The sequence below is a fragment of the Schistocerca nitens genome, chromosome 9 (genome assembly GCF_023898315.1).
Source record: "Schistocerca nitens isolate TAMUIC-IGC-003100 chromosome 9, iqSchNite1.1, whole genome shotgun sequence".
Taxonomy (NCBI): Eukaryota; Metazoa; Arthropoda; class Insecta; order Orthoptera; family Acrididae; genus Schistocerca; species Schistocerca nitens.
Window position 1 is genome coordinate 184,766,740 of NC_064622.1, and position 9,128 is coordinate 184,775,867.

The following is a 9,128-nucleotide window of genomic DNA, read 5'->3' on the forward strand; positions in this document are numbered from 1 at the left end:
ATTGTACCACTATCTGATCCCCCCTTCCCTGTTCCATTCACGAATTGTGCGTGGGAAGAACGACTGCTTGTAAGTCTCCGTATTTGCTCTAATTTCTCGGATCTTTTCGTTGTGATCATTACGCGAGATATATGTGGGCGGTAGTAATATGTTGCCCATCTCTTCCCGGAATGTGCTCTCTCGTAATTTCGATAATAAACCTCTCCGTATTGCGTAACGCCTTTCTTGAAGTGTCCGCCACTGGAGCTTGTTCAGCATCTCCGTAACGCTCTCGCGCTGACTAAATGTCCCCATGACGAATCGCGCTGCTTTTCGCTGGATCATGTCTATCTCTTCTATTAATCCAACCTGGTAAGGGTCCCATACTGATGAGCAATACTCAAGAATCGGACGAACAAGCGTTTTGTAAGCTACTTCTTTCGTCGATGAGTCACATTTTCTTAGAATTCTTCCTATGAATCTCAACCTGGCGCCTGCTTTTCCCACTATTTGTTTTATGTGATCATTCCACTTCAGATCGCTCCGGATAGTAACTCCTAAGTATTTTACGGTCGTTACCGCTTCCAATGATTTACCACCTATGGCATAATCGTACTGGAATGGATTTCTGCCCCTATGTATGCGCATTATATTACATTTATCTACGTTTAGGGAAAGCTGCCAGCTGTCGCACCATTCATTAATCCTCTGCAGGTCTTCCTGGAGTACGTACGAGTCTTCTGATGTTGCTACTTTCTTGTAGACAACCGTGTCATCTGCAAATAGCCTCACGGAACTACCGATGTTGTCAACTAAGTCATTTAGGTATATTGTAAACAATAAAGGTCCTATCACGCTTCCTTGCGGTACTCCCGAAATTACCTCTACATCTGCAGATTTTGAACCGTTAAGAATGACAAGTTGTGTTCTTTCTTCTAGGAAATCCTGAATCCAATCACAAACCTGGTCCGATATTCCGTAAGCTCGTATTTTTTTCACTAAACGTAAGTGCGGAACCGTATCAAATGCCTTCCTGAAGTCCAGGAATACGGCATCAATCTGCTCGCCAGTGTCTACGGCACTGTGAATTTCTTGGACAAATAGGGCGAGCTGAGTTTCACATGATCTCTGTTTGCGGAATCCATGTTGGTTATGATGAAGGAGATTTGTATTATCTAAGAACGTCATAATACGAGAACATAAAACATGTTCCATTATTCTACAACAGATTGACGTAAGCGAAATAGGCCTATAATTATTCGCATCTGATTTATGACCCTTCTTGAAAATGGGAACGACCTGCGCTTTCTTCCAGTCGCTAGGTACTTTACGTTCTTCCAGAGATCTACGATAAATTGCTGATAGAAAGGGGGCAAGTTCTTTAGCATAATCACTGTAGAATCTTACGGGTATCTCGTCTGGTCCGGATGCTTTTCCGCTACTAAGTGATAGCAGTTGTTTTTCAATTCCGATATCGTTTATTTCAATATTTTCCATTTTGGCGTCCGTGCGACGGCTGAAGTCAGGGACCGTGTTACGATTTTCCGCAGTGAAACAGTTTCGGAACACTGAATTCAGTATTTCTGCCTTTCTTCGGTCGTCCTCTGTTTCGGTGCCATCGTGGTCAACGAGTGACTGAATAGGGGATTTAGATCCGCTTACCGATTTTACATATGACCAAAACTTTTTAGGGTTCTTGTTTAGATTGTTTCAGTTTTGGGTCCATTCCTATTCCTTCCATTTAACAATCAAAATTCGAACTTCTTGCAGACGATACTAGTGTTATAATAAATCCCATTAGAGAAAAAGCAACATAATAGTTGGAAATCATATTTTCCAAGGAAACTGACTCTTTCTAAATTTTGAAAAAAAGAAAAGAAAAAAGAAAACCACGGTACATTCAGTTCTCCACAACACGTAGAGTCATACCAACAATTATTGTAGCACGTGACCGTAAGTCAGTAAACAGGGTAGAATGTTCCAAGTGTTAGGGTATAAATATTGAAGGAGACATGAACTGGAAGAAGCAAATTACTGACCTTCCAAAACAATTAAGTTCAGTTGCTTTAGCTCTTTGTGTAATTGCTAATCTTGGAACCAAACATATCAACTTCGTCACAAATATTCCACATTTCCACTCAATGATGTCTTACAGAATAATTTTCTGGGGTAGCTAAACACCTAGAAAGAAAGTACTGACTGCAGAAAAGCGAGCAGTAGGAATAATATGTGATGTTCACTCAAGGATACATCTTCGAGGTGCTAGGTATTTTAACTGTGCCGCTACAATACATATATTCGTTAATGAAATTCGTCCTAAATAATCCTCCACAATTTGCGGAGAAAAGTGATGTCTATACCTGCAAAAAAATGGTTCAAATGGCTCTGAGCACTATGGGACTTAACATCTATGGTCATCAGACCCCTAGAACTTAGAACTACTTAAACCTAACTAACCTAAGGACATCACACAACACCCAGTCATCATGAGGCAGAGAAAATCCCTGACCCCGCCGGGAATCGAACCCGGGAACTCGGGCGTGGGAAGCGAGAACGCTACCGCACGACCACGAGCTGCGGACTCTATACCTGAAATACTAGAGGGAAATGATCTTCATTACCTATTATCAAAGCTGTCAGTGGCTCATAAAGGACTTCAATAAGCTTCAACAAAAATTTTTCATCATTTGCCCAATAAGATAAAAAGACTGTCAGGTAGCGAAAAATCATTTCTCCTGGACAGCTCCTTATATTCTATTGACAATGATAGCCAGAAAAAGTGTTGTTGCTTGAGCAGGACTACAAATAACAATATGTTATAAAATTATAAACAGCCGACCAGTTGCAATGGATAAAGAATTCTTTACCTAGGTTTCAAAAAATTTAAATTTGTCTTCTTCAGAAGGTGGCAATTTTACATTAGTATGGACTGATGTATCATCGCCGTTTTTACAAATGTCGGCGTAAATCCATTTGTCAAAATTAAAATATAGCCCTAGAAATAGGGTTTGTCACGTAAATATAAATTAGTACATGGATGTTGTGAGCTCTGCAACATCCATGTACTAATTTATATTTACGTGACAAACCCTATTTCTTGGGCTATATTTTAATTTTGACAAATGGATTTACGCCGACATTTGTATAAACGGCGATGATACATCAGTCCATACTAATGTAAAATTGCCACCTTCTGAAGAAGACAAATTTAAATTTGTTGAAACCTAGGTAAAGAATTCTTTATCCATTGCAACTGGTCGGCTGTTTATAATTTTATTACGTGGAACCGTTTCTGTTGTGCAGCTATGTTTAAAATACTGAACAATATGTTAAATAATTTGACAACAATAATGTGTTCATTAATGTTAACACTAATCAGTTATACGTATCCTGTAAACATCGTTTCGATAAGAGAATGATTCAAATGATCTATGGAACACGGAACCAACTAACTAACTTACAGGGGGTGCTCTACAAGACCGTCACCAACTTCGATTCATGTTGGGTACTGCCCGATGACGTCTTGCCGGAACATTGAAAAAAATCTCTTCATATCAGGGAGACTCCAGCTGCTATCTGTATTCTCCGCACAAGATCCTGTAGTGAGTCCATGGCTGTTCCGAACATCAGTGTTTTCAGGTACCCCCAGAAATGGAAATCCATCGCTGTCAGTACTAGTGAGCAAAGGAGCCAAGGTTTCGGCAAGACGTCATCAGACAATACACAGAATGTAACGATCAAGGTGGGCGTCATACTGAGCACCTTCTGTAAGTGAATTCAGCTGGTATTTACTGACGGTGATGTACATTATCTCCTTCACTCCCTGCCTGTGTTGTGTGGTCCAAACTGCCTACGTCCTCTTTCAAATTCCAGAGATTCCAGCACACAAATGAAGCATTTTCGAGCACATGTTTATTGCCAAAATAGGCTCACATGGTACCCATCTACCAACCACCACACTTTGTAACGTACCTTTTGATACACCCTGTATTTGTGCTGACATAGCCACGCTTTCTGGAGAAATCGTCTGTAGAATCGTCGCAGCAATTTGGCTTTTGAGAACAGACATCGTTCAAACCACGAGATGTTTGATGTTAAGTAAGGGGTCTGATGTTCTTCCTGCTGTGCGCACTAACTCATCATTATCAGTACGCCGGAGCTTCAAAGACAGCCTGGCGCCAAGCCTAAATTTTCATCTCCTGAAGTCGGACTTCGTGATTTACAGACAAAATTTTTATGTAACATAACCTGTCAAGAAGAAAGGGCCGATAACAGGTTACTGGCAGAACCAGTGATCAGCTGTGCAGCCTGCTGCATGTGATATGAATCTGTTCACAGCGTTAACGCCTATTACTGTTGTAACATGAATCAGTATAGTACGTAGCACAGTTTTTATAGAGTGAAAACGTGTTTGTATTACTTGATAATGAATCAATTCACAGCGTTAACGCCTATTACAGGTGTAACGTGAATCAGTTTTCATAGAATGAAAATGTGTTTATATTACTTGATAACAGTATCTAATTCATCATTTAATCATTTGACGGTGATGATTGTATGTTTCCCTAACATTAATCTGTGAATACTTTTATGAACCTAATGATGGTCAATCGACCGAAACTGGTTGTGGAAATAAAGAATTATACCAGCGGCTCAACGCATAAATATGATTTTTTTTTCAAATACGTGGTGTAACGGATATAAGTGCACATATGTCTATTGGTGACTGAGGACTATGTACGCTACTGAACAACATCAGTACTTACGTCAACCAACTAGTTGCAGGTATAAAGGTTTATCAACAACCCTTGACCACGGTTTCAACAAGTGCAAAGTGTTTTCAGAAGTATTTGGACACATAAAGTGTACTTCTGAAGAAGACAATTTTACAATTTTTGCAACTGTACCTGCAACTGGTTGACTGATTTTCTCAAATTATTCATTTACATTCACCGTTACCAAACAGCAAAATTTTATTACAAGTCGTATCTTCTTAGGTTGGGTAGTACATTTAAGTACAAGTGGAAACAGCAAGCAGTTAATGCTTATATTCTTCTGGGCAGCAGATCAGTTGCTGAAGCGTGGGTGCGTGGACGCAAAACGGTTTGTCTATACTGATAGGCGTAGTCCACTTAGAGGTGCAGTTACGACAGTGTAGAAAACATCGGGTCGTAAAGTTTGTGACGTGTTTGTGAGAAGACTGTTTGACGCAGAAAGAAGACAACCAACACATTGATATTTGTGCATATTAAAGTACCGCATCTAAAAGTATCTCCACCTGTGTACATACGAGCTCTGCAGCACTGTATCCTGAAAATATAACCAGTCATAGTTTTGATACATTCCGAAAGTCACTTCTGTCTCAACTACTGAAGCGAATTTCGATAGATTTTATTTCAATGGTTCTGCAATACTTGGAAGTCCCATTAAGTCATGTTACATGTTGTCGTCACCTCTTGCATTCAGATAAATGTTAGTTGTGCAATTCTTTATACAATTTACGTCAATACACGATATCGTTAAAGCATTTTAAGGCGTTACACTTCTCAGAGACGCAGGTAATAAAGCGTTCCGGGCTATTATGCCGTGGTCGAATGGATTTTACATTTAAACAGAACGTTTCGTCCCCATCGGCGGAGGACATTTTCAATAGGGATCGTATCGTCTTTGAGCGTCCGACTCACACCCTGGCTCGCGACTGACTGCATCAAAATTCCTTTTACAAGTGCTCCAGCCCAATGGCTTGATGTTATATCCTTTGAATACCTGAGCGCAGTCGGCTGTTATCGGTTGCCGCCGTCCGCCGTTGCTATCACCCCTTGATGGAAGACTAGTACACATCTTCTTCAGCACAGGGATCCAAAGGTCATTCAGTTTGACGCCTTCATCCTTCATCTTGACGTCCCAGGGGTGTTCGACGATCTATGTGGCTACATAAACACATAAAAACAATTTAGACTGCAGGTTAGAGAAAGGATGCAATTATCTGCACAAGTTTATTATATTTGTATAGATCTACAAAGATATGATACACGTATGATACATATCTGTATTTGAAATGACAGCACGCTGATGGCTCGTAATCGTCACCTCACCAAACTTTCGCATTCCAGTGGAATTAAGCTGAAACGTGTAATAAACTTGTAAAGATACTTAGTGACATTTAAGGTACATGTCCAATAAATACTAAGTAATTTAAAATCAATAGCAGGATAATTTTTCATAATTAATTTAAAGCTACAAACAGACGCTCTTTCATGCATTTAGACAGAAGAAACTGTTTGAAGGACTCTAAGAAACTTCCTTTGTCTCGTATAAAAGAGTGACGAAATTATTCCATTGACTCGAGCACATCTAGTTCAAGGATGTACATATTCCTCTACATGCTACTTAATCAAACGACAAAATTTAACCTGATATAGCACTCTGGTGGGAGTTCTACCTGTCACAGTGAAATGCAACTGTAATCATTTACGTACCCGCCGATGGTGTGTACGTGTTCGAAGATACAGGGACCTCCGATGTATGTGTTCCGAAAGAAAGGCCGTGGGTCACTTGATATCAGGTCAGCGTTCTCCAAGTAAAGGAAATGTGAAAATGTTGAACATTCACGTGCTGAGCAGCAAAGCAGGGACAGTCCAGGGAAGATGAACTGTCAGACCTCCTAAGAAGATAAAGCAGATACTACGCCTTACTCCCTGTTAAGAACAGTCTCGGCCTCAGGAGTTCTGGGATTTACAACATCCCACGTGAATACGGAAGCAATTACATCGCTCAGTCCATCCGCATTGTTTCCGACTGCTGTGCAGAGCATCGACTGCATATAAAATATCGAGAACTGGAGAAATCTGGAGTTGCTGAGCACAGGCTCACAAACAAACACAAAACACTGTTTGAAGAAACAAAAGGCTTGTCCCAGGCTTCCAAATACTGGGTCTCAATAATTAAAGAAGCTGTAGAAATAAGAAGGTGTGAGAAAACCTTCAACCGTGACGGTGGATATAATATTATCGGCGCATTGACTCGAGCCCTCGATGCAGAGAAGAGCCATGGATGTTCGTCGCAATGTTGAAGCAAAGGCGCTAGCAGTGGCGCCAGCAGGGCAGACGTTGACACCATCTGCGACAGCATGACTTAACTACCGACCAATCAGAAGTCGACTTTGGGCTATATAAGGCCACCGCAGCAGCAGTCTTGACAGTCAGTTTATCCTGACGACGCTGGAAATCGTGGAAAGCTCGAAGTTTTACCCTAAACTGACGCAGCAAGAACTATAAGAAGTTTTATACAATGTTGCCGTCGCGAAAGACTTCGTTCTCAGGGTTTCTTCTATGATTTAAGCTAAGTGAAAGCATGGTAAACAAAAAAAAGCTGCATGAAGCCAAAATGATCGTGACGTTAGCGATACGAGAAGCACTCAGTGATTTTAAAAGTAAAAATTTTTATCAAACAATCTAACTAATAATATTAAGACCTTTCCGTCTTAGGTAAAACCAGTGAGCAGCCAGTAAGCGTATCTATTCAGTCGCTCAGTGACCATACCTGGTTCTGAAACAGAAAATGACACAGGGAAGTTTGAAAGGCTGAATTCTGTTTTATGAAATTCTTTCAACGCCAAATATCGTATTACGGTTCCTCCTTTTAACTACTGTACGAATGTCGAAATTGCAGATATTGAGATAAGCGCTGGCGGAACAGAGAATTAATCGAAACAGCTGAACAGTGGAAAGGCAAGGGGACCAGAGAGATTACTGAGAGATCCTACTGAGATTATGTGAAACAACTTGCTCCCATTCTGGAAGTAGTGTATCGTAAGTGGTCGGTCGGAGCAAAGGGTTTTCAAGGAAGGTCGGACAGACTCGTCTATGGAATTTTTTCATGCTCACACTTTACGAGTTTCTTGGAGTACGAATATCTCTTCTATAAAAATTAGCTTGGATTCTGCAGTTGAGAGCTTGCGAAACAGCTCTCTCGGGAGAACGTCATGATTTATCGCCAAGAGCTGCTGACAAAATTTCTTTATTGAACAACGAGTTTCTGTCCACGGACCATCATCAGGTTCATAAAAGCATTTACAATATCATTCTGGACAACACAAACGCCTGTAAAGAACCATATCCCGCATTTTGTAATGTCCTAGGGGTTGTCATAAATAGCTGTGACTTCAGAGTAATTGAAACGTCGCCTTTGAAAAATTATACATGACTGTGCTTAAACTGACACACAATATTTTTAGCGCAACGCAATCTGACTTTCAAAAATCCCTACAAAAGAATGGCCCTGACTAACATTAACCTATACCTTTCACAAATCACTTACCTCACCAAAAATCTTCGTTACTCGAACTACTGCAATACCGCAAGCGCCACTACTGCCAGCTAAATAAAAGATTCAGACTACGGAAGGCACTAACTACTGATAGGCTTAGTTAGCAAATGAAAGATTTTAATAGAGAACAAACAATGTATTTACCTTAATAGTCATCAAAAGTCATAATATGACATCCAGTCTTACAAATTTCAAAACTCCGCCATTTCTCTCCCCACATCCACCACTGCTGGCGGCTCACCTCCAACTGCGCAACGCTACGCGCTGTTAACATCCAGCTGCCCAACACTACAATGGCAGACAACAATGCAAAATAAACCACAGACTGCACACAGCACAGCCAGTGATTTTCATACAGAGCGCTACATGGCGTTACCGATGAAGAAAACCTAAACAGCCTACTTACATAGACCCCATGCTCCCCACAAAAAATTTTACAAATTGTTTTGGGCACTGGCCAATAATGATTTGATAAAATTTCTCATAATTACAATAACAAAGATATCAAATGCACACACTTATTGATACAATGTTGGTCAAAATCTAAAATTTTCTCACAGTCCATAAAGACAGTCCTGATCATTCATCACAGTAAAATTGCAGAGTTTTTCTCAAACTCTGAGCAGTAAAATAAAATGCACACGGAAGTAGTGGATTTCCATGCAGGCTTGAAGAAGTAGTGTTGTCCTTCCAACGGAAAGACAGTGCTGACTCTTGACATGCAAACATAGGGGTTACACTCGTCTGGTGTGAGACGATCCCTGGAGGGGGGGGGGGGGGGGGGAACCGGGACCAAACCGCACACAATAACCCTGAAAGTG